This window comes from Corvus kubaryi, unplaced genomic scaffold, assembly GCF_017639235.1.
Source record: "Corvus kubaryi isolate FWS band 111438036 unplaced genomic scaffold, C.kubaryi_AGA036_p1.0 138, whole genome shotgun sequence".
In the NCBI taxonomy this organism is placed as follows: Eukaryota; Metazoa; Chordata; class Aves; order Passeriformes; family Corvidae; genus Corvus; species Corvus kubaryi.
The window spans coordinates 1,791,093-1,811,426 of record NW_024580672.1 but is presented as its reverse complement, the minus strand read 5'-3'; the positions used below and the strand labels follow the sequence as shown (position 1 = coordinate 1,811,426).

Sequence of the window (20,334 nt, the reverse complement as noted above, 5' to 3'; positions counted from 1 at the left end):
CTTGGTATTACTTCATAGTTGATACTGTTTTTTTAGGTCAGCCTTTTTTTATTTTTTCCTCTAAGTTTGACTTTCATACATATTAAAAGAGGCTAGATTAAATTAGTGTAAGGTATACCATGACAGGGAGCATTTCTGCTCACTTTTTTCTCTTTTGACACAACTGCCTCAACACCCTTTGTTACGTGGTAAGCCATGGCCTGGCCCCACTGGTTAAAACACAGAGACAGTAGCAGGGTTTGTTTGAATTTCTGCACAAAAATGCGTATTTTTACTTCATACGGTGTCATAAACAAATAACGACACAAAAGGAAGGGGAAAACTATAGCTGTTAGCCAGCAAAAGCACTTAGAAAACTCATGAGTTTTAGGGTGGCTTTTAAGTGCATACAAGGAACTGCAACACCCTAGGAATATGGACAGGATTGGTTCAGTCTAAAAGAGTATAGAAAGGACTTTTTCTTAAGAGCAAAGAAAGCTTCTTTCTTTCTTTGCTACTAGTGAGGCAGTTAAGAACCCCATATACTTTTTATGCCCCTCAGGGCAACTGTGTTTTATTGATAGAATGGACTCTGTGCTGTGGCTAACATCAGCCTGGCCTGCAGCTCTGCATCAGCATGCCTGGCTTTAAACCCAAACAGCAGTGCTGCAACTTGCTGCAGACTGTGACATTTACTCACATTATTATCACCAGCCAGAGAGGGGTACGGGAGGGAGGATCTGCTCTTTCTGTGGCTCTGTGCACTGTGCCCCAGAGGCAGCCACTGCCTCTGTAATGGATGCCAGCTGGCCAGGGCTGCGTGGGGAAGTTCTCCAGTGCCAGAGCACCTCCAGCTTTGGTTCTGTGTGTAGGGCTGGAATGAGGGGCCAGCGATCCCCAAGCATAGGTTTCAGGCTGAAGTAAGCTGATATTTGGAGACAAACCTCTGCAGAGCAGCCCCACTTCCTTTCTCTCATCAATATTTACCAGTTCCGTTCCATCTTCAGGGGTGTTTCCAATACGTTTTAAATATATTTTCCTTCTACAGACTGCAATTATTTGAAATGCTTCAAGAAAAATGATTTCTTTCATAAAGTGACTGGGATGACTTGAAATGCCAGAGTTTTGCTCAGAGTGATGACAGCCAGCAAGCTCGGCTGGGACTGTGCTTGGGCCACGGAGAGGGCTCAGCAAGCTCTGCAATCACTGCTTGCAGGGAGCACCAGGCTTCATTCTGAACACAAAGGCTCAGGGTTACCACTTAAACACTGAGGCTTTCTCTCTGTCGTGCCTACACATGCATATGAGCACATTCATTATTTGTATCACCAGAACTGGGATTTGGGGAGCTGAGGAAAGTGAAACTGAGGAGTTAAATCCTAATGGGGATTGCAGGGCCTCAGCTGGAAAATCTCCACAAGCTTGGAGCAATCAAATGCAGCTGAGGCCAATTTAAAACAAAACAAAACAGCATCAACAAAAATCTATCTGTTCTCCTGGCAGGGGGATTTGCAGAGCTGTTGCTGAACAATAGGTCTCAGGGTATAAAAGACTTGCTCGGAAGTTACCCCCTTTTAAGCACGTTAAGGTATGTGGTGGGTAGGGTGTCTGCATGTGTGAGCAAAAGCCGGGTGTTTGCTTGAATAAGAAACCCAAAAATAAACATGTAACAGTAGAGAAGTCTTTCACTGTTTAAGCAGAGTGCCATCTGATATTTCATACAGTGGTTATTTTCTGTCCCTGCCATTAAACCTGAAGGACGAGTGAGAAAAGAACCTCTGTCTTTTTTTCCCCCCCAAAATACGTATTTTCTCTGACCAGTAAACGTTGCTGTTTCATATTAGGTTTGTTCAGAATGTTGAAATTCAGATTTTTTTTTTTTTTTCAAATTTGCGAATTAAACTTTCTTATAAATTTTGCAAGTATCCCAGAATTGCATTTAGTAGCTTTCTTATGAGTAGTTGCTGTATTTAGGATTTGACATTTGGTAGGTTGAAACCAGTTGTGTAAATCCATGGATGTGTGCTTTTTTTTCTATTAACTATATCTACAGAACTAGCACATTTATATAAATATTTATGGCTAAGTGCCTTTTAATCCTCAGTGCTATACTTATTTAAAGTTTGCCATTTCTGCTTGCACTACTGTTAGTAGACTGATTTGTTAGATTTATGTAAAGTGTGTAGTAAATCTTAACACTAAATTTTAACTACTCCTTTCAGCAGTTTAAAAAAGTGTCAACCTTTTTTTTTTTTGCAGGGAAGAGACTTGGATTTTTTGCATTTGCTTCGCTTTTTCTCTTCTTCCAGGTAGGATATGATAAGTCTCGAGTGATTATATTACCAATTGTATCACATCATCTTTCACTGACTTAAAATGCCCTGCATATATCTTGTGTCATTGCAGAAGAGAATTCAAATTTGAATATCATGGTAATTGTACTCTATAGAAATCTACATTCCTGATAAAATTAATATGACAATTTGTATTCTATCTCTTTCTATTTTTGTTTGTTTGCCTTTGGTTGAAGGAAAACCTCGTGCTATATTCATTCAAAGCTTTCCGAAGCTTTGTTTTTCCTTAGAAGATGTCCTAGATTTTATTCTTTAATGTTGTTCCTGATTTATTGAATGTCCATGTTTCCCTGGGTAGTACCATCTTTTGAGTTATACATCATCGGAGTGACTCATTCCGATGATGTATTGCATTAATACATCATCAAAGCGCCTTGCTCTGCTGTTGCACTAATGATATGTTAGTATAATACATCATCAGAGTGAACTGCACTGATGATGTATTACTTAGATGGTGATGGCATTCTGTGAAGAAAAGGTTGAGGAGCAGGTTCAATACAGTCACAGGAGAAAAATTAGTCAATACAGAGTATAACTGTTTCTCCAGTAGTGATGCTGATGTTAAATTAGCACCATAGCCCCTGATCTGTACCCTTGCAGAAACACTGAGACATGCATTATCCCCGAAAGAGGAATGAATTCAGAACACTCAGCTAAAGGATTTTACAGATGAAAGGAGAGGTGTAACCGTACATATCACTGGAAAGCTAAAGGTTATATATATAGCTATAATTACTGGCTACCGAGAGATCAGATGAATCAAACAGGGCCAAAATAAGACCAAAGTCTAGGCATGTTCAGTAGCTGCCTCTCTGGTGGAGAATGTGACACACAGGGAGATGGAGATATAAGGGCTATAAATATGCTGTCTGAATTAAAACAGCTGCCACTTAGAAACCCCCATCAGGGATATTAAAATATTCTGAGGCATGTAGGAAGGCTATGCTATAGTACTTTTTTTTTTGTAACTTTAAATTATGTACTTTTTCAGTTGTGCTGTGTCACAGGCAGAACACCAGGGTCTCAGTGCTGTGTGCTCTCTCATGAGCTACAGGTGTAACAGACAAATTTCTAAGCGTGCACAGCTGATACACATAGAAATTAAATAGTGTTAGATCTTTCAGTGTTCAAGTTGCTTTAAATTGTGTTTTTCAGTGACTGGAAGGACGAAATTGTGTATGTCCATGTATGGCTGCAAATCCTGCAAAATCAGACTTATATTATGCTGATATATTTGTAAAAGTGACATTTTATATGCTACACGTAATTTCTTTTACTTGTACTTATCTTTCTCTTGGATTGATCTCGGGAAGGAGGTTCCAGAGCAGCTACCTTCTGAGTTCACTTTCCAGGAAGGTGGAGGTGAAAATAGTGTTAAAATGAAACCTGTCAAGCTTGTAGAGAAGAGAGAGATGGTATTATTCCCAGATTTATTTATTTAATACAAGGCAGGGGCTGTGACATACAGGTTTCTATACAAGAACAAAACATAATAAAAGGGTTGTGGCATGGTGTTCATGTCCCCACAGACCTTGCTTTCCCACCTTCTCTCTCATTCTGTTAACTCCTAATTCCCTTCATTTTTTTCAGCTGTTTCACAGCTAGTGCAAGGTGCACTTCATGCTCCACCATTGTACGTGCCCCTGCATTCCTGCCCTGCACCTGCACAGCCTGGGTGGGCTTTTCTCTGGGATGTGAGGGAGCATGCCAGGCTATGGCTCCGGGCACCCTTTGCAGGAGGGTCTGTGCACAGCTTGCTGCTGTTCTCCTTGTCCCAGAACTGTACTTTGGCTGGACTGGCAACTCCCAGTCTGGGTAACTTTCATCTCTGAAACGGGGGGAGAAATTCCTTTGTAATCATAGATTCCCCTCTACCATCACACAGGTGATTCCCACACTCAGCATTGCCGTCATAGTCTCCTTGATGCCAGACCAAAAAAAAAAAAAGCCCAAAAAGCAGCTAACACTGTTTTGTGCACCCAGTCAGTTTGAAGAGCAGTGATGAGATGAGGGTAGTGCCACTGAGGTGCAGCAGTGTCAGGCTGTGCCTCCTGGCAGCAGGAAGGGCACACTCTTGGCTGTCTCAGCAGCCTCCTTACAAAACTCTGGGAGGATTCCTACTCTTGGCTGTTTCATGCTCTCTTATATAAGCTTCCAAACCAGTCCCTCTTCCATTGCTCTCCTGATCATCCATCTTGTACAACTTGCAGAAAGACAGAGTGAGAGTGGTTTAAGATACGCTTTTGTTCTCTCTCTGTGTCTTTTCCTTTTATTCCCCCTTTCCTTTTCTTCTATTCCATTTGTTTCCCCCTTCCATTCCAGCTCTTCCTCTGTAGAGGTGATTGCTTTAAACTTGAATTATGTGGTCAAGATACACTTTAGATATAAATTAGCTTTGAAAATAAAACATATTGTACCTGTTCTTAAAAAATCACAATGCTTTGTGGCAATATTCCCAAGATATTTATCAATGCCGCAAGTAATTGTTTCTCATTATTTTCAAATATTGCTAGACTCTGCTCTGTGGAACTGAAATCGCACTGTCAAGCTTTTATTTGGAAATGAATACTTCAGAGCTACTCAATATTTCTATCACTATTGCAGGTATTTTCATAACAGCTCTCTCGTGATCCTTTAGTGTCTCTTTATAAGAAATAGAAAATTAGACAAGATTTTAAAAAGAAAATCAGGAAATTAGTGAACTTATTTTTTGTGCATGCATTTCTGATACTACTTTTAGAAAAAATAAATGTGATGCTGTTCAAATAAATGCAGAAGAAACATTCTAAAACTTATTTTTTCAGTAATACTTTCAGCATTCAGATTTAGTATCTGATTTGCCATTTTCCATTTGTGGATTGGCACTAAAGTCAGATGATATTGCAAACATTAAGGCTTATGTAGAAAATTGCAGAGGTCATGAAAAGTAACCAGGTTCCCCCTAGATATGTATAAAATATTACTTCCGTATCCTAATTAGTGGTAATGACTTTTAATAATGCAAGAACTAGGATGTACCTTTTGGGTCTGGACAAACTAAGCCGTAGTTTTTAATGTGGCTCATACATGTGTTTTGTTTCAACTAAGACAATCTGCCATAACACAGGACAAAACAAGATGTTCTAATTTTCTATAAATAAAGCTTGCTTTGGTTAAGATAGAAACTGCCAATTGCAGAAATACACACGTTGTTCGTAATTTATAAACAATAAACACTTCTTTTGGCAGGCTTCCACGCAGTTCCTTTCTGCTCGAGGTCTAAACTGTGAATGAGAAATGATGTGAAAGTTACAAATGGAATGGCTGAGGGACCTGGCAGCATTTGAAGTGATACTGGTGCCAATCCAAATCCATGCTAGAGTCCGTTAGGATAGGCCAGTTCAAAGATGTAATACACTTACTGGAAGTGGCTATATCAATGAAATGTCAAGTGAAATATATATAGTACTCTAATTGCCATGTGGTAATGACAGAATATTGCTGAGGCTTTTCTCATTCCTGCCTTTCATATTATGGTGGAGATGCAGATAAGCAGTTACTTGTGCATCTGGATTTCAAATGGTTGAAACTTCAGTTAACTTTATATTTATAAGGGTGATGTTGGATAAAATGAACCTTTTTGGGGAAAAGTGTGGAGAGATTTGGCATCAGACGAGCCATAACTGGCAAATTGTTGAATACTCATTGCTTTGAACATGAAAATGGCCCTTTTGTATCAATTTGCTTTCCATCTCCAGTCTCCTCTGCCATGCCTTATTACAGCTGTGGCTTGGGATCACCTCTGGAGTTGTTTTCTTCTTCTCCTCCTCTCCTGATCAGCACGAAGCGGGTACACTACTTAAATGGGTGCTCCAGGCTGACTCATGTCATGTGAACATCATGCTCAGGCTTTTTATGTGAGCAATGGACTGGTTTTATTGTGCCAGTAATCCAAACACTTATTTCTTCCCACTTCTTCAGGGTGGGAAGGTGCTAAAACTTCAGGCTTTTCTAATTGTCTGAAATCAGTCAGATTTGGGTGGGAAAACCTTCTTTTTAAAATGTTTATACTTCTGTCGAGTGGTCAGCAGGTTACTGCTCTCATAGTAATCTACACTGTTAGAGCTCTGCTCTAACAGGAACCAGTGTTTTCAGATTTTCCTGAGCTGGTTGGGATTAAGCAGGCTCTAGCATTTCCTTCCCTAGTCCAAGAGTTATCCTAGATAAATTTCCTACAGCCCACTGCTACAACACAGTGACCTGTTTTTTTGACACTTCACAAAACATGTTTGTCTCATCAGAAAACACTGTTTAGTGAAGTTTATATATTTAGTTAATTCCTTTGAAGTGTTGATTTTCAGTGAATTAAGAATCTGAACATTATTTCTGTTCATTTGCGGTTTACCATCTCTACGCAGAACCAGTGCCCCTTTCCGATGCAGTGTCTGCTACTCTTCCACATCTGTAACTTAACCTCCTCTTGCTGTATAATTTATATACTGAAATTGTAATTCTCCATTGATCCAAAATCAAAAAGCCCATTGATTTCTGTCATTCTGCTTTTTCAGAAATGGTTTGTTACACTGACTACAGGCCTGCGCTGAAGCTCACTGAAGTCAATGGATGTCTTTCAGCTAACTCTTAACAAGCACTGGGTCAAACTCTAAAATGCAGCTCTTTCTACTAAAAAAAAACAACAGCAGGACTTTTTCAGATCATCAGTAGAGGAGTGTTGTAGGCAGAAGACCAAATCTGTGTGCATGCATGCATTCTCCCTCAGGGATGTTCCCTTAGAATTGCAGACAGCAGAATAATAAATCAATTATCTGATTAAAACAAAAATAATTAATATGCAATTATGACAGATGTCAGGCCAATTAATATGTAAATATTCATAAACTACCTGACAAATTGCACATATGCAAGACGAAATCTTTAAATATGAACACCCCACTGTGTTTGTTGAACATAAGGGCAGGATGTTTCTAATTTGGCTGGGGAAAATAGCAACATGTATTTCAAAATAATTTTGTTTTCGTTTATCAAATACACATTCCCAAGAGTGAACAATGAGCTGTGATCTGTATAAACAAATAAAGTCTTTATGTGTCTCAGCACTCCAAAACTTAAAATGTTTGCTTAAAATTGGCAGAACTAATATCAATCCAAGTCATTCAAGCTATGATAACATTAAAAAGAATGTATACTTGTTAAGAAGCTGCAGTTCTTCACCAAGCTATCAGGTTTAACTAATTAATGGCTCCTTAATAATTAACGTGGGTTAATTGGTATATCCCCATCAATCATTAATTTTTTGATTCATTGGTCACTTTGTCAATTCAATGCATGTTAACCATCCACAACCAGATTTACACTTCAGCCACTTTTAAGGTAACCTACACAAATTAATTTCTTTTCTGGGTTAATTATTAGTTAATTCCCTTGGTAATTATTCACTAGTTTAATTATGTTTTACCTTGCATTCATTATCTAGTCTTCAGTTAATAATTGTATAAACTATTTCTCTGTTAATTTTTAACTAGACATCCCTTATTAACCATTAAATAACCCCATCAGTTTACCCGTGTATGGATTTCATCACCATGTGGCAGTAAATCACCCCTGCATTTGACAACTTTGTTAAATTTAATAGGCCAATGTCTGAGCTGGACTAAATTGTGTCTCTTTTACTAAGGCCCAACCTGCTGTCAGAATGAAAGTGCTACTCATGAGTGGGTCATACTCATTTTTTGATCAAAACATGGACATAGTCATTTCTATGACTCTTTATTTCTTTGAGACATCCAAGACTGAAGGTTTCCCCAGCTTTGTTATAGTTGCAAAGGAGACTTCAGACCTCTGGCTAGTAAGTTGAAAAAGAGGATTTTTTTTTTTTTTCAGAGATAACTTCCTTAAGAGTATGTGGCAAAACAGATGAATAAGAGGAACATTGTGGAATCTCGAGGGCAAAAGAGTTTAAGGACAACTATCAGGAATTTTTTTCAATATAGCAGAAGGGTAACTCTCAACGATAATTAAATCCTTTTTTCTCCTAATTTAGCAAATTTCATGATTGCATGGCTGGAGACCCATCCTGCTTTGCAACATACTGGTGACAATTTCTTCATCTGCACACTGTGGATCTTGCATAAACAGATATAGCTAGAATTGGATACGGTTTCTCTATTAAAACTTTTCTCTGGCAACATAATCTTCTTTAAAACAGTAGCTATCAAAATATAGCTTTTACTCTGCAGTAGATATAGGCCATACAAAGAAGTAGTACAAGTGCCCATAGAGAGAAGGTAAGTGCTAGACCCCTGTGAGGCACCTGCTCTTCTGAAGCAATCAGTTTGATTGGTGCAATATGAAATGCTTTGCTATTTTTACATTGCTCTATTTTTCTTTAATAATTTTCCACTCGACAACTGCTTTCCCACATTATTTTCAAATTTCTTGTAGAAAAGGATGTTGAAATTGTCTTTTCTCTATAGGGATGGATGACTTCCTAACAGTGACATTGCAGAGTCATTGTGGTTTCAAAACACTGGTATTTATATTGAAATTAAAATTTGGGGTTTGTTTTTTTTGGTTTTTTTTTTTTTTTTTTTTTTTTTGACCAAAATAATATGCTTCCCGTGAGGTAAATTAAGAAGAAAAAGACTAAGATACTTGCTTTCAGAGCTGGTGACTGATATGAGAACACAGAATGCAGCAGAAAATAAATAGGAGCATTTTATATGTTAATTGCTTGAAAATTTATTCTTTTAAATTTGTTTGTTTTATTTGTGTATTTTAATATTGTCTCTACTGAATTTTCATGGAAAATATAAGAATTCCTATTACTTGCCAGGAATTTCATCTATTTTTACATATATTTAAATAAATATTCAAAATATAAAAATAAAAGTTCATCTATAGACATTAGAGTGAGACAGAACTAAAACTAAACCCAGAAATGTCTCTATAGTGTTTATACCTGTTTTGATATCAAAGCCAATTATTGTAAAATTTTTAAAAATTATTTTTGACCACAATGTTTTTGTTTCTTTGAGGAAATAGAGCAGGAGCATGATGTTTGTGTCATAATGGATGTTGAGAGAAGAATGTCTTCTTAAAGTTTCATCCTTTAAATGAACTTAAGTATAATAAGTTTTTAGACCTTTCAGTGATTGGTTTTGCAAAGCAGTGATTTCATTCCTTGGGTCTGGTTTACATTACTATCTACATCATGATGATTTCATCCTCTTTCATAGTACTTTAGTAAGGAATAGCCTGTTTCAGTCAGTGATATGACAGCACGAAAAAGAAGTGAAAAGGTAGATGTTAGACATAGTATATCTGAGTTAACAAAAATGCAAAGGAAACACCAGGTATATAAAATCATTTTCTAGAGAAGCAAACTTAATTTGCTAGAAGTTCAGCACACTCCAAGTTAGGAGAGCAGTTTTATTAGTATCAGTTTGCTGATCTTCTGTGTATAGAGACCAAAAACCTTTTCTCAATATGCAAGACTGAATCCCTGGTCTTTGATTGAGAATGAATGTGTGGCAGCAATTTGTGTAGCAAAGGGGTGACAGGAGACAGCAATTTCCCTGCCCTTATATTTTCTGTATGAGAGTTCAGAGTGGGTGCCTTTGTAAAAGACAACAGGAAACGTTAGCAGCTCTCAACTCAGAAATCAATTAAGCTGTTTGGTTAAATATCTGGGACAATGGTGTCTGCTCGCTTCAGTTTAGTTAAACAAGAAAGATGATTATATATTAGTTAATGATTAATTTATTTGCTTTTGGTTATTAAAGCCTTTTCCTAAATTATTCTGGGAAAGTTTTTCAAAAGAGCCTAAGGGACTGAGGACAAAGTAGTGCTGGATAACCTAAAAAAGCCCTGAAAAAGCTTGTGTGACTTTTATTACTTCTAAAGTATCGTGTTCCAGTGTATTAAGATGCTAAATGTTATATATAGCAATTTGATAATCTTATCTGGCACTGGTCTTTCATTTCTTAACATCTGGCTAATCTAAATGTGAAGCGTGGTATATAGGTTCAAGATCCAGCAGCAGTCCCATCCCTGTCATCTGGGTGTGTGTTACATAGATCTTTGAAATGTTCAGGAGAGAAATCTCCAAATGCCTACATGTTAGCTATGACTTCACCTCGGTGTCAGAGATATCTCTCAGCAGTAAAGAAAATCTGGTAGAGAACCTTCAAAACCATGCATGTGATTAAGAGCAGATCTAATGACTATGCAAGAAATTACTTTCATGGGCTTAAAGACATTTCTTTTTGAAGGTAAAACAAACCATGAAATTAGCTGATAACAAGGTTGAGACTTATACATTTAATCCCTTCAAGGCAAATCTCTGGATGAATTACAGTCAGAGAAAACTGTCTCAAGATAGCCAGTATAACTAGCAGAATATTAAAAAAAAGGTATTAAGGAGCTAGCATAAAAGTGGGGTGGGGGTGGTGGGGGGGGCTATCGGACCCTCCTAAACAAGTCAGAAACTAATGAAATTACTTAAGAAATACAGCCTTTGGTTATGAAGATAAATCCATAAACAGCCCTATGTGCAAAAAGAGGTAACTAAAGATTTTTGTAAAATGAAATAAAAACAGTGAAGTGAATAAACAGATGAAAATTCAAAGAGACAGGTGAATTCCATTGTAGCCAAATGTATTAAAGGGCAAACTAGAACCAGGTAGTTAAAACTAAAATAGTATGGTAGGTAGCAAGCCAATACCTCGTTGTCATCATTCTGCTGTTTGCAAGTCATCTGCAAGCAGGTCCTCCAATCTTTTACCATGCCATTGTTTTAAAATGGTGTTTTGATTTTCTAGTGAACCCAGTTTTTCTTGAACAAACTCTTGTTTCAGATTTTTGCGACACATTTTTTTTAATATTGTCAAGTTTTGTGTCTCTATGAAAAAAGCTTAGAACTTGGACAAGACTGTACTGGATCTGCAAATGTCATGAAAGATAATTGTATGAAGCTTGGTTCAAGAGGAATAGAAGCTATTTCTTTTTACTAGCTTCGTTTAACTGGTATTTCATGACCAACTTGCTGTACCTACTATTCCTTTACAACCCAAATGTGTCTGCCACTATTTCAGTACCTTTCCTCCGGTAATGAATCTTCCCATGCCATCCTAAGATGTCATCCTTTGTTCTACACTATGACATTTTTAAGCAAACAAATTTCATCACTTTGATATTATAGACTGTCTATTTTATTCTTTCTTTACAGATTCTTTTCACTTAAATGATCTCAGGTGTAAACCAGTTTTCTCAACATGTATTGCAAAATATAGCCTTAATATGTTGGTCTTGCTCTCCCAGATCCAGGAGATGGACAAAGTGGCATTTCAGTATTGTCACTGGAAAGGACTATAGGTAAAATGAGGAAATTGGCCTATTTGCATTTGTGTGGATCATACCTTTTAAAATGATGCTTGGTTTTGCTATCAGGTTTCTCTGGTGTGCTATTGCACTAGATTATGGAATCTTAATTATGGAATTTTAACCATTGCCAGTTAAAATATCTAGTCATATATTCAGGTCTTCATTTTATCCCTATCTACAAAGCTTTATACCTAGTTTAGGAACCAATATTTTGTTTATCTCAGCATTTATTGCTTCCTTTAATAGTTGGTAAAAGAAATATCATATCACCCTAATCAAATAGTTTCTGGGGCTACAATATCATGAAAGTTTACTACTGAACCTTGTTTCACCAGCAATACAGAACTTCCATTATTGATACCATTAATGAATGCAGAACGCTCTTCGTGACAATTAAGAGATTCACATACATATTTTTGAGTGCTTGATTTCACATATGAAAAGTATAACTTAGATGATATTTGCCTCTAAAAATAAGAGATTATAAAGATTTTAAAAATACTGCACTGAAATCCTTCTCATACTCTTTTAATTTCCAGGAACAATCAGAAAAATATTATTTGCTTCCTTACAAAGGAATTTTATAGGAATAATAAAATATTATAAATTACTATGTATCTTAATGCATATTACATGGAGATTTCTGTTGACTGTACACTGAAGTATGCTCAGAAGTTTACTCTTTTTTTCATATTTGGTTTGTCTAAGCAGTTATAGCCACAGTTTAATAAAGAGCACCAAACTTGTGGTGCACCTGCTGACTTAACTTCCTTGGTGATTAGCTGCATCTGGAACAGAGGACTGCTATGAAACTGAGTACATACAACTGTTGTTAGCAAGTCTGAAAGTGTTCCGTTTTAAAACGTATCACTTGAGAAGAGTAAGGCTTGATTTAGGGAAGAGTGATATTTAATTAATTAAAACTTTAATTAAATCAATTAAACTAGGAAGATTTTATATATTAAGTCATGGTCAGACAGATAAAACCAAATGCCTGGCACCAGCAACTGGACATGAAAACCTGAAAGGAAAGCCTTTGCATGTGATTATTCTGATCGAAATTTGCTGCAAAGGCCAAAACGAAGAAAAAAATTATTTTTGTATGAAGTGCAATTATTTTGATAATTAGGTCATTATTTACATTTCTTTTTGGGTGTATCTGAGACTGATGAGACAAATTCTCTTGATGATTGTTTAAAGGTTTTTAAAAAGGCACAAGTCAAAACTATAGAGATTGGTCCACAATATGGCTGTAAGCTGTTTTTGTTAATGACTGCTAACGCTACAGTTTGCTAGCATGTGATACAGAAGTAAAAGAGCTAATATGCTCTATTGTGGACTGCAAGTCTGAGAGACAAAATTGAGCTAAAAAATGCTGTTCACTAACCCAGTCATAAGTAGGTATCTTATCTTTTGGGCTTATGAGCTCAAGGCAGACAGATATTGCGCACCCCTTCTTCCCCATTCCTTGATGTATCTTTGGGTTCAGTGACCAGTATTTTTTCTAATAAGATCAAAGCATTATGTAGCAAATAGCTATGTAGCATGAATTTATATAAATCTCCCTGAAATATTGTTTTGGGTAAAAAACCATATTCATTTAATTTAAAACAAGTTTTCATTTCATTTTTGTAAGGTAGATTTGCTACCTTAAAGAAGTGGCAGTTTTCTAGCTGCAACTTAAAAATAACCAAACCAAAACTGTCCTTGATTTTATTTTCCCTTTCAATACAGAAAACTGTGAATGATTTTATTAATAGTAAAGGATTTGAAAAAATATAAAGTGGAGTTATGTTTTGAAATATTTTTCTCACATGCTTTATTCCAACCTTTTTTCCCCCTTTCTTAGGGAAAAATAATCTGTCTAACCTGAAACAGATTGTTTTGTGTGTATGAGAACTTCTGTAGGTTTGATTAACACTACACTGTCAAGTCTTTGGGGTCAGGGCAGATTGTATTAGAAGCATGACAAGTAGTTAATGAATTTGCATTGACTAATCCATACAAAGCTAAAGATTTTTCTGTCAAGATTAATGTCCAAAAAGAGTAGGACACACTATTTGATACATTATCTTACACTGAATCATACTGTTATTGGACATAAGATTAAGGAACTGTGTTATTTTGTCTTATTCCATAGCTATACAACTGGGTTTTGCTATGACACTGATGTATAGTCATTGCTTTAAGAATTCATTTAATCACCAGTAATGTCCTGCTGTAATTCCTCTGTATATGGTGTGTGTACTGGCAGTAACAGGGTAAGTGCCCAGTCTTGCAAACATTCCCTTTCTAACAGTTCCTGCTGTGTAACCACTCCAAATGCAACATGGACTCAGAGATGCTTGGTCCCAATTTTAATCTATGCCTTCAGTGTGAACCAGTGTCCAAAGACCTGGTGATGAAACACTTTAAGCTTTCACATGCTGTCTAGATGTCATGTGGTCAAAAGAGTTGCTGTTCATTAAAACTGTAGTGGCCTAACTGAAATGAATGCTCAGTGATTCTGTGAAATCTCAGGAGGCAGAATTCAGTGAAAAGAACTACTGGAATGCTTTTCCAGGGAAATTAGGCATACTATTCTTGTCAAAATGGTAAGAACAGATAGCAGAAACGCTGGGTCTTGCAGAAGTAAAAAGGATTAAGAAAGATGTCTTATCAAATTTTGAATAAAATTCCAGAACCTATGCAAAATAAGTAAGAGAATAAAGATAACATCCTTCTCATAAGGGGTGTATATTTAAATATGGATGTAGAAGTTACAATCCACAAGAACAGCAATGAATGTAGGAAGAGTGCACAAGAGGAGAGATATAAGGCAAGATATTCTCCTTGCACATTTTTTTAAAGGTGACCGTTTTGTTTAGGAATAAACCATATAGAAGTTTATTTAAAAAAAAAAAAAAGTCTTGCAAATTCGTAGTTGACATCTTGAGTAGATTCAGTTTTCTGTATTATACCTAGGAATTATATCTAGCCAAATTCCCCAAAAAATAAACCAGTGTGATTACTCTGCTCAAATTAAATATCAAGGTAAAACATATTTCTTAGCAAGGAAAGGAGTGATTTATGGGGTTTTTTTCTGTTTTATATAGAAGATATTACCTTAATCATTCTTTAAGAATATTTCTTAAGGAAGAACATGAATTGTATCAATTACAAGATATCCTAATATTTCGAATGAAGACACTGGGTTTATGGTAGTTTAAATGAAAGAGGTAGCTCAGTTATCAGTAATGGTGCAAAAGAATAGTGTATTAGGATTTACTAGGGAAAGATTAGAAAGCAAATTGAGAAATTACAATGCTGCTGCATTTTTAGCACTGGGTACAGTGCCAATTTTTTCATTTTAAAAAAGGAGGAAGTAGAAATTAGGGAAACTGCAGAAAAAAATCCAAACATGGTCAACATGGAGGATGTAAGGGATGGAACCATTTCCATGTGAGCTAAAAATTAACCAAGTGGGAATTTTCAATCTGTAATGAGAGAAATTAAAAGATGTGCAGAGACAAGAATGTAAAAAAAGCTTGTCAAGTTGTTCCAGACATAGAAAGATAAGTAACTATTCACTCTCTGTACCAATCTTAAACTAAAATTTCATCAAGTGAAAGTAATAGGTAAACAAAAATTGTTTCTATCCACAAAGCAAACGTAAGCTGTTAAACTTCTTTGCCACAGGCAAATATGGTTTTTAAAAACTACCTGATAGCAAGAAATAAAAGTTCTCAAAATTCTATGAATTCTATGTCTAAAGATGACACCTCTAGATCATGGATTTGTTGGAGGTTGTATGAGTGTAATTGGAAGATGTTTATGTTCTGTGCAGTATTTTGTGAGAACTGGTAGTGGACGTCTAAAAAAGTAGGTTCAGATATGATGTAAAGATATCTGTAATTAAGTCCTCTTGTTTTGTCTTGTTTGCCCCTTTTAGAACATGGCTTCATCTTTTATTTCAGATAGTTAAGTTGCTGTTTGGGCAATATTTTGTTGTCTGAGGCCCAAGTCTAGTTAACTGCATATATGAATTCATTGCACAGGAAAGGCTTGACAACATCTAAAAAGCTTCAGTGGGCTCCACATTGTTTAAAAGTATCCAGAAGAATAATATGAAAATATAAAGGCTGAAAATTAGTTAATGAAAAATATTGGCCTATAAGATAAGAGCTATGGAAGGTTGTAAATTAATATTTAGGGCACATACTTCAAAAATGGATAATGGTAAATATGATTTACCTTGCTAGTAAAGCTGTTGGCTGTGTGGATTAGATTCATCATTATCACTTATTTTGCCACCTGAAGATGAATGGTGCAGGCTGACACCAACCATTTGGTTCCTGAGGTGAATATGATCATAGACCTCTCATAAACAGTACTCATTTATGTCTCCAGCCTTCTTGGTTTTGATCCACTCTCTGCAGTAAATACCAATTGCCTACTTCCGTACCACATGGTACACCACAGTGCTTTTAAGTATTGCACTGAAGTGCTTTCACAGATGCTGCAGCTTTTACATCTGCATACGAATCTCTATAACTTGGATAAATCAAATGGTAACTATGTCTTCACAGCGAACTTCACTGCTTCCATCACTCAAGAGTGTCCTTAGACTCTCTATATGTGTGTGCACTTTGTTTTACATTCTTATTTTAGCTAATTTAAATGGAGTGAGGCTGTGCAACACTTCTCAAAACTGTGTCTGTTCTCTAGTTCCAGGAATTGCAATCACTTGTTAGCTGGCTCATCAGTATGAGCCATGGCAAAACTGTAGCAATGTGGAATGCAGTCAGCTGGTCAGTAAATAAAAACTCTCATTCATCAGTCTTGTGGCTTTGGAGGTTGTTTTGTCATTAAAAAAGCATGCTTATTAAGAAGCTAGTGTGGTGTTGAGACAGATGACATCAGATTTTGGAGAATTTACTAGAAGACATTTAGCAATTACCTAGACAAATCAACAGCTGATCATTTGCAATCGTCAGCTTTGCTTCTTTGCAAAGAAGCAGAGGCAGTTCTTACCATGGAACCTGGGGCATTCATCAACACAAAAATATTAGAAGCATTCCTAAAATCTTTCTTTGCTGTACTCCCTTACAAATTTAATGCTGTGTCAGATTAACATCACAGAGGTTTAGGTCTGTTGTACGATGGAGAGAACTACAACTTTGTCATAACATATAAGGAGTGACAAAATGATTCACACTGTAGTGCTACTCTGTGTTTCAGAGTTCTCACCGTGCTGGGTGCTTGCATAGTAAAACTCTGGGGTACAGTGCATTAGTGTGCAAGGACAACATGTGAAAAGAGGCATGCAGGAAAGGAACCAGGGCCCTTAAAAGGTAGGGGACTTGTTTTCTGTTTTCAAGCATACACCTGTCTTGGGGTACAATACCAAATAGATATTCTCATCTATTAAAGTTATTAATGAATAACTGATAATATATTGTTGGTATAATACTGATCTCTTAAAACATTAAAAACACTAGAGGTGTCTGTGCACTTGTGGAAGTGCATGCACACACACAGTGCATGTGTTAAATGTGCTGGAACACTTTCTGCTGAGATTCCGAGCAGAAGAAAAGCACTAGAGCTACTGTTGGATACAAACTGGTCTGGCTAATCTCCAGAGAGCTAGAATCAGCCTCTGGGTCACTGCTCAGGAAGAGCCGAATATTGTCAGACTAAATTGATTTAAGAGTGTCTTAAGGTCAGAGGCAGACAATTCTGTAGGCTTTGTGAACTATTCAAGCCCATTAACAAACAACAGTTTACACACTAAGGATTCTTGTCTTTCCTTGGTATTTATTTAGCCAATGAGTCTCCATACTTGCAGCCAATGGTGAAGAAAAATACATGTGGAAACTATCCACATTTTTGAGATTTGCTGTAAAGTTAGGTAAGGACTTTAGGGCAAGCACTACTGTTTGTTTCCATGGTCCATAATTAATGTCTCATAGCACTGTTATTTCTCAAATGAAAGAATTGAAAGAATCCTGCATTTACATGCACAGCATCTTTGCAAAGCAAACTCTGAAACATTGTGACTAAGAATTCTGAAGGGCTTAAAAAAAAGAGAGAGACGTATCTTCATGGCACAACTGAGGATCGCATTCAAGAAATTTGCTTGATGCAAATGGGGATGGTGAAGGAATAATTTTTTTTTTAAATTAAATTATGGGTTGTCAGACTTTTCATATTTCAGTGAAGATCTTATTTTTCAACTAAACAACAACATTGTCAGTACTAGTTCATTAATATTATCATAATGGGCTTATTTCTGTTGGCTCAAACTCCTCTTAATCAGAAGGATTTTTTTAAAAAAGTCTTGATTTTATTGTATTTCACTTTGCTTCAAAGGAGTTTTATTTATAATAGTTATTTAATGACTTGCTGAGGACCTTTAAATATATAATACGTTCACTAGCTCTTTTATACAGTCAGAGGGAATGCACACAAAAATATTGGTAGAAAATAATTATGTGGATTTGACCATTTGACAGCAAACTGTAATGAGTCTAGCAAAAACTCCATTGTAGATCTTATTAGTTTTTAGATACAGCATGCTTATGTTCAAGAGAGTAGAAGAGGAACTCATAGTAGTGGTGTAAGAGGAAGCTGTGTTATTAGAAGAATGAAAAAATTTCAAGTGAATATTTAATCACTTGAAGTTTTATTTTACTATCTAAAACTAGGTGGGTTTTGTGGTTTTTTTCAGAGCTAAGTGATTGTGCTTGCTTACACCATGTTTTAATTGCTCTTTACTCTCCTTGCACCTTGTGAAAAAATGATATTGCTAATCTAGGCTGAGACTCTTCTGCTGTGTGCAACTTTTCGTACCTAATGTGAATGAACCAATGCAAGAGAAAGCTGTTTTAATTGTGTTCTCCTTTCCTGATGAGATTTCTGTTCCAGAAGTGTGTCGAAGTCCGAATCCCAAATGCTTAAATTCACTGCCTCTCACTTTGTGTACAGTTTCATCATATAGCTTTAAAAAGAAGACTCAATTTTCTTTTTATTAACACAGGTTTTTAAACTGTAATTGACTTTGTAGAGATAGGTATAGAATTAATGCAAACCCAGAAAAAAAATGAGAATTTTTTTTTTCTAGTGGAAGTCTACGTTACTGATAGGTTTGTGAATGTGTACTTTTACATAAAAACGCTGTGAACTTCTATCTCAGATTACTTGCTCTGGTACTGTCTGGCTAGTGATTCAAAAGGGGAGTACATTTCTCTTGCTCCATTAAAGGAGTTAGCTGCTGCTTTTCATCAGTTCACACAAACTGCCAAAGCATGTGTCTGCCTTAAATGTCTGCCTTACCCTCCTTACACCTAATGCACTTTCTCTATAAACTCTGGGGATTGCACTGAGCTTTTATAACTGGCAGCATGGCATAGCAAGGGATGAAGGCAAGGCGAGAAAAAAAGATATTAAAGCTTCTTACTAGGACATCAGGACCATCGCTCATCATCAGAGGTGTCCTTGTGAAATGTTGATACTTCCAGCAGTCCTTGGAAAGTCATACTTTGCCACTAAATGGAAAACAGCAATTATGCTCTGATGGATGTTCAAGATTACAGTATTTCTTATTCCCAATTTTTACAGCTTCAAATAAATACCTCCCTTGTTTCCTGCTGTCTTACTACTCCCAAAGAGTGCATTCACGAGTGAAGAAGTCCTAGATATGTGATAACTAGACTATCTGTGTAATGTCTTTTTCTACTACTATGAGAAGTCAATATTTCATTTACATTTCTTTCCTCTGAAACCCCAATCTCCTTCATGCTCTCCATTTTCTGAATTTTAGAATCAGAGTGGGTCTTTCCAGCTTGTCTATTTAAGTGTGAACAAAATCTTCTATGTCATATGCTGTTGGTTTTCCTTTCAAAGTTGCTTGTAATTCTAAATTGAAGCTTCTATTTTCTTTTGTGACTAAAAACTTACTGGAAAAATGTGACTTTCCTCATAGAGACTGGTTGCTACAGCTCATACTACACACACACAATTTTCTGCTCTTTAGCCCATCCTTTGACATTTTTCTACCTCAAGTTTACTGATTGCTCAAGGAAAAAAAGGTCAATATTTGAACACCTTAGGTTTTCAGGTCCTGCTTATACTTTTGAGGGACTAGACTAAAATCATAGAAGGGTATAGGCTGTGTGTTGTAGTTATTTATTAATCCTTAGATGCCTCCTTCTTAGACCAGTACTGAGAGCCTTAAGTGAGACCACTAAATTCTCTATTCAATGCATGAGAATTGTTAAGAATTTTATTATGGCACCTATAGCAGATACCCCAGAGTGGGAACAGAAGTGTATAGGAAATTCTGAGAGGAGTGCCTGACTTACATGGAGATATGCATCTCCATTAGGAGTGTGCAAATCTTCATAAAGATACCTGTATCTCTACAAGAAATGTAGAGTCTTAAATCCTTTCTAGGTTGTAAAGTAAGCACATGCCCTTAAAATTATATGCATTCCAAATGGGAAGATAGAGCTTCAAACCCCCTATTTCTGTTTCCACAGAGCTTACTGGTTCCCTATCAGGATCTTCTAATACTTAGTCCTGCACAGGAATTTCTGGCCTGAAGGATGCACCACCCATTTTGTATAAAAGAATTAGAGGT

At 36.4% G+C, this 20,334-nt stretch overlaps 1 long non-coding RNA gene across 1 annotated transcript; it reads left to right on the top strand.

The window, feature by feature from the left end:
• The first annotated feature begins 1,456 nt into the window (after positions 1-1,456).
• Positions 1,457-7,882, top strand: LOC121659862. Its single transcript, XR_006014486.1, has 4 exons — positions 1,457-1,567; positions 2,239-2,288; positions 4,847-4,937; positions 6,881-7,882. It is a non-coding gene; the product is annotated as an uncharacterized LOC121659862 (long non-coding RNA).
• Positions 7,883-20,334: the final 12,452 nt, after the last annotated feature.